The sequence below is a fragment of the Myotis lucifugus genome, unplaced genomic scaffold (assembly GCF_000147115.1).
Source record: "Myotis lucifugus unplaced genomic scaffold, Myoluc2.0 scaffold_477, whole genome shotgun sequence".
Lineage (NCBI taxonomy): Eukaryota > Metazoa > Chordata > Mammalia > Chiroptera > Vespertilionidae > Myotis > Myotis lucifugus.
This window is the reverse complement of record NW_005871525.1, coordinates 250,875-257,090: the sequence shown is the minus strand read 5'-3', so window position 1 is coordinate 257,090 and position 6,216 is coordinate 250,875. Positions and strand designations below refer to the sequence as shown.

At 41.1% G+C, this 6,216-nt stretch overlaps 1 protein-coding gene across 1 annotated transcript in view; it reads right to left on the bottom strand.

Moving 5' to 3' along the window:
- The window catches only part of BTBD9 (BTB domain containing 9), a 428,978-nt gene extending 422,867 nt beyond the window's left edge, over positions 1 to 6,111 (bottom strand). The window contains exon 1 of the mRNA XM_023744579.1: positions 5,958 to 6,111. The gene's annotated coding sequence lies outside the window, so the exon portion shown is untranslated. The remainder of the gene's footprint in view (positions 1 to 5,957) is intronic.
- Positions 6,112 to 6,216: the final 105 nt, after the last annotated feature.

Genomic DNA, 6,216 nt, shown 5'->3' with positions numbered 1-6,216 from the left:
AGCAAAGACAAAGAGAGAATCTTAAAAGCAGCAAGAGAAAGAAACTCAGTTACCTACAAGGGAGTACCCATAGGACTGTCAGCTGATTTCTCAACAGAAACCTTGCAGGCCAGAAGGGAGTGGCAAGAAATATTCAAAGTGATGAATACCAAGAATCTACAACCAAGAGTACTTTATCCAGCAAAGCTATCATTCAGAATTGAAGGTCAGATAAAGAGCTTCACAGATAAGGAAAAGCTAAAGGAGTTCATCACCACCAAACCAGTATTATATGAAATGCTGAAAGGTATCCTTTAAGAAGAGGAAGAAGAAGAAAAAGGTAAAGATATAAATTATGAACAACAAATACGCATCTATCAACAAGTGAATCTAAGAATCAAGTGAATAAATAATCTGATGTACAGAATGAACTGGTGATTATAATAGAATCAGGGACATAGAAAGGGAGTGGACTGACTATTCTTGGGGGGGAAAGGGGTGTGGGAGATGCGGGAAGAGACTGGACAAAAATCATGCACCTATGGATGAGGACAGTGGGTGGGGAGTGAGGGCGGAGGGTGGGGTGGGAACTGGGAGGAGTGGAGTTATGAGGGGGAAAAAGAGGAACAACTGTAATAATCTGAACAATAAAGATTTAATTATTAAAAAAAAACACAACAAAAAATAAAAATAAAAAAAATAAAAATCATATGACTCAAAAAAAAAAAAGAAAATTATAAGACACTGAACAAAGAAACAGAAGATACAAATAAGTGGAAGCATATACCATGGTCATGAATAGGAAGAATTAACATCATTAAAATGTCCATACTACCCAAAGCAACCTATAGATTCAACACAATTTCTATCAAGATACCAATGGCATATTTCACAGAATTAGAACAAATATTTCAAAATGCATAGGACCCCAAAAGACCCCAAATAGCCACAACAATCAAAGTTGGAGGAATCACTCTACTGGATATCAAACTCTACTACACGGCCCTACTAATCAAAACAGCATGGTGCTGGCATACTAAAAACAGACATATAGATCAATGGAACAGAACAGAGAGCCCAGAAATAAACCCACATCTTTATGGCCAATTAATATTTAACAAAGGAGGCAAGAACATATAATTGGATAAAGATAGTCTATTCAATAAATGTTGGGAAAATTGGACAAAAAATGAAACTAGACCACCTTTTTACACCATACACAAAAATACATTCAAAGTGGATTAAAGACTTGAATGTAAGACTCAAAACCATAAAGTTCCTAGAAGAAAACACAGGCAGTAAAATCTTGTACGTTTCTCAAAGCAACATTTTTTTTTCTGATATATCTTTTTGAGCAAGGGAAACAAAAGAAAAAATAAACAAATGAGACATCAAACTAAAAAATATTTGCACAGCAAAAGTAAACCATCAACAAACTGAAAAGACAACCCATTGAATGAGAGAACATATTTGCCAATGATATATCTGATAAGAGTTTATATCCAAAATTTATAAAGAACTCAGATAACTCAACATCAAAAATAACAAGCAATCCAATTTTAAAATGGGCAAAGGACCAGAATAGACACGTCTCCAAAGAGGACATACAGATGTCAATAGACATATGAAAAGATGCTCAACCTCACTAATCATTAGAGAAATGCAAATTAAGTCAGAATGGTTATTATTAATAAACTAGAGGCCCGGTGCATGAAATTCGTGCACTTGTGGGGGGGTCCCTTAACCCCACCTGCACCCTCTCACAGTCCAGGAGTCCTTGGGGGATGTCCAACTGCCGGCTTAGACCCGCTCCCCAGGGAGCGGGCCTAAGCCATCAGTCAGATATCCTTAGTGCTGCCATGGAGGCAGGAGAGGCTCCCACCTCCACCGCTGCGCTCGCCAGCCATGAGCCCAGCTTCTGGCACACTGACCACCATGGGGCAGCTCCTGCGTTGAGCGTCTGCTCCCTGGTGGTCAGTGCGTGTCATAGCAACCGGTAATTCTGACATTCGGTTGATTTGCATATTAGCCTTTTATTATATAGAATCAACAAACAATAAGTGTTGGCAAGGTTGTAGAGAAAAGGAAACCTTCATGTATTGCTGGTGGGAATACAGATTGATGCAGCCACTGTGGAAAGCAGTGTGGAGTTACCTAAAAAAAATTAAAAACAGAACTGCCTTATGATCCAGGGATTCCACTTTGGGGAATATATCTGAAGAAACCTGAAATACTAATTCAAAAGAATATATCCACCCTAATAAATGCTGTTCATTTCAGCATTATTTACAATAGGCAAGATTTGGATACAACCCAAGTGCCCATCACCAGATGAGTGGATAAAAAAGCTGTAGTACATTACACAATGGAATACTATTCAGCCATAAAAAGAAGGAAATCTGACCTTTTGTGACAGCATGGATGGACCTGGAGAGCATTATGATAAGTGAAATAAGCCAGTCAGAGAAAGACAAATACCATATGATTTCACTTATATGTAGAATTTAACGAACAAAATAAACAAACAAAATAGAAACAGACTCACAGATACAGAGGACAGACTGACAGCTGTCAGAGTGCAGTGGATGGGGGGACTGGGTGAAAAAGGTGAAAGGACTAAGCAAAAAAAAAAAAATCACAGACACAGATAACAGTGTAGTGGTTACCAGGGGGGAATGTAAAGGGGAGGAGGAGGTAGAAGAGGGCAAAGGGGGGATAAATGGTATTGGAAGGAGACTAGACTTGGGGTGGTAAACACAACAATGCAATATATAGATGATATATTATAGAAATTGTACACCTAAAACCTATTTAATTTTATTAATCAATGTCACACCAATAAATTCAACTTTAAAAAATGAATGGAATGGAAGACCCCTTCATAATTGGGTCCCAACCATACCTTTCCTGTCTCAACACTCCTGCCATATAAGAAACACTCCAAGCCTACAAGAAACAACTCAAGATTTTCCAAAACCCTATTCAATTTTAATCTTTGGCACTGGCTTATGCTGTCCCCTCTGCCTGGAATGCTTGTTTTCCCTTTAACTTGTGGCAAAATTGTACTCAACCTTCGGGACCAAGTTCATTCCTCTTATCTTTAAAGCTTTCCTGACTCTATCAATTTTTTCCTAGCCAAAGTGATCTACTCCCTCTGCATTTTATTCATTCCAAAAGTAATTAACTCTTATCATAACATAACACGGTTAGTGGTTTATCTCCTCAGACAAATGCTTAGTATCTCAGGAATACACTGTGTCTCATTCTTTGTCTTCGCAGAACCCAACGTAGTGCTTAGCCACAGCCAGCACCCAATAAATATTTGCTGAGTTGTTAAATAATGCAACATTTAGTGTTGCAACTTTATACATCTTAGGTTAGCAATTCAACTTCAGGTTTACACCATTCAAAAGAATTTTAACATAACCACAACAAAAGGTACTGTAAAGACCAAAAATTCAATATTTAACAGCAGCATATTTAATTTGCTCAAATCTTTTTGTCAATATTTTTCTTAATTTTTATTGATGAGAGAGAAAACAAAACATCAATTTGTTGTTTCACCCACCCATGCATTCAGTGGTCGATTCCACAGCTAACATTATTGTTTTTGTTTTTGTTTTTACAGGATCAGCAGTAACTGATAACCTCACAGGACACTATGAGAGAGAATCCCACTCAAAACTGTATCACTGAGAATGAGAGTGGAGAAATAATTGCTTTGAGTACACCATTTCAATAAATTTCCAATGGAATGGACCTAGCACAGTGGTCGGCAAACCGCAGCTCGCGAGCCACATGCGGCTCTTTGGCCCCTTGAGTGTGGCTCTTCCACAAAATACCGTGTGCGAAGTTGACTTAAAACTTTAAGTAAAGTTTATTAAGTTAATTTTAGGGAACGTTGTGGGGTGAAAGAAGATGTAGTGTCGAGGATTGAGAAAGGTATGTTGAGATGGTTTGGACATATAGAGAGGATGAACGAAAGGAGATAGACGAAACAAGTATACAAGACGAGTGTGGATGGGAGAGTTGGAAGGGGTCGACCTCAGCGAACGTACCTCAATCAGATTGAGGACGTTTTTAGCAAAGGCCAGCTTAGGAGTACCCTAATGAAGTTAATAACAATGTACCTACCTATATAGTTTAAGTTTAAAAAATTTGGCTCTCAAAAGAAATTTCAATCGTTGTACTGTTGATATTTGGCTCTGTTGACTAATGAGTTTGCCGACCACTGACCTAGCACATCAGGTAGATTTTAGAAATGGGGACATGCACTGCTAACTAAACACATAAGATACATGCACATTAGTGAGGCATTTACTCAAATAAGTAATAGAAATCAGAAGTGCACAACAACCTGTTGTCAACTGTAATATCCCTTCAATGTGTTAAGACTCTACTTGAGTAGCTCAACGTCCATCCCACCCAGCAAGAGGACTTCACCTTGTTATCAGTGGGATGCTGATAAAGCCTGCCTGAGCCTAAACACTTTCCCCTCCTATCTCCAACATTCCCCTATCAGAGACCTTCTGCTCCACTCACCGACAAGTGTCTCCTCAATATATCCCCCCAACAGCCAAATTCACACTATTTTCTCAACATCTGATTTCTTATCTCTTCTCTAATTCAAAGTTTACTCTTCTTTCAAAGACCAGCTCGAATCTTACCTCTTCCAAAATGTTCATTAACTCAGCACACCACAGTCTTTCATCTTTTCTAAATTTCTAGTGCACTTACTAGTAAAGTGCAGCAGCTCACATAGCACTTGTTCACATACTACCCCATTTGGTTTCATAATTATCTTTATACGTATGCTTTATTTTCCTAACCAGGCTGTTTGCTCTTCAAGGGGAAAAAAAGCCAGGTCTTCTATGTCATTTGAAATCCCAACAATCGCCCTGGCTGGTTTGCTCAGTGGGTAGAGCGCCAGCCTGTGGACTGAAAGGTCATGAGTTTCATTCCCGTCAAGGGCACATGCCTGGGTTTCGGGCTCAACCCCAATGGGGGGTGTGCAGGAGGCAGCCGATCAATGATTTTCTCTCATAATTGATATTTCTATCTCTCTCTCCCTCTCCCTTTCTCTCTAAAAATCAATAAAAAATATATATATTAGGCATGAGTGGGGGGGATAGCGGGGTAATGTGGGGATAAGGACACATATGTAATAACTTAATCAATAAAGAAATATATATATATTAGAAATCCCAACAATCGTCTTCCCACATAATACTGGGGAGAGGGGCACATGTATTAAGTTCTTGACGGGCTGAACTAAATGCTTGCTATACACCACTGACACAGAGTGATATATAACAAATATCTACTGCTTGCCTATTCTGTGGCAAGCACTTTAGTAAGTAAGTACTGAAGATATACAGCCATGATGGAAACCACACGTGCTTCCTGTGCTAAAACGCTATTACACTCCGGAGAGCAAGAGACACTGAATTTCGAGCACTTTAAGTATTTCAGAGCAGGGTTTTCTACTGGCTCCCTGATGTAAGAACTTCAGGCAACATACTTTACAGATCCTCCGTTACGAAACTGAATCACAGAATTTTACAGCTGAGGGGTAACTTAGAAGTAACTTTCTTGCACGGATCACGATTAAACTTCAGAACAGTTCATCTTTCTACAGATTCCAGGCATCTCTCCCTCCGATGCTTCCCTCCCAGGAACGGTACCCAGGAGAAGCCCAGCGCACCGTCTCCCTCGGGCCTGTCTGACCACCAGCACTCCCCAGCCCGCACGCCGGACAGGATCTGTACTTTCTACTTAGTAAACGGCAAGTCTGTCCTGCGTTTGAGAAAAACGAAAAGCAGTGCCTCCCTTCTGGGAAAATAAAACAAGCTGATGTGAGTCTCCGAGGAAGGACTGAACACAGACTCCCGCCCCCTGGCCACAAATCTGTCGCAACCACGTGATAAAAATGCCCAGAACCAAGTGTTAGGGGCGAACGACGCCTAACGTGCACATACATGTGAAGTCGGGAACTCTGGGGAACGGGCTGGCCCCCTATCTCCTCTGACAGCTCGCCTTCCCCCGGCCGTGGGTGTGTCCGACGCCGCGCGCAGGCACTGATTCACAATTCGGTACTTAACGACCGGCTCCTCGTCCCAGGGCAGCGGCGCCGAAGGCCCCGGCAGCGCCCAACTTTCCGAACCCCAACCCCGGCGTCCCTGGTGGTGCCGCCTCCTCTCGTCTCGGCAGCCTCGTCTCTGGGAGGATGAGGCGCCG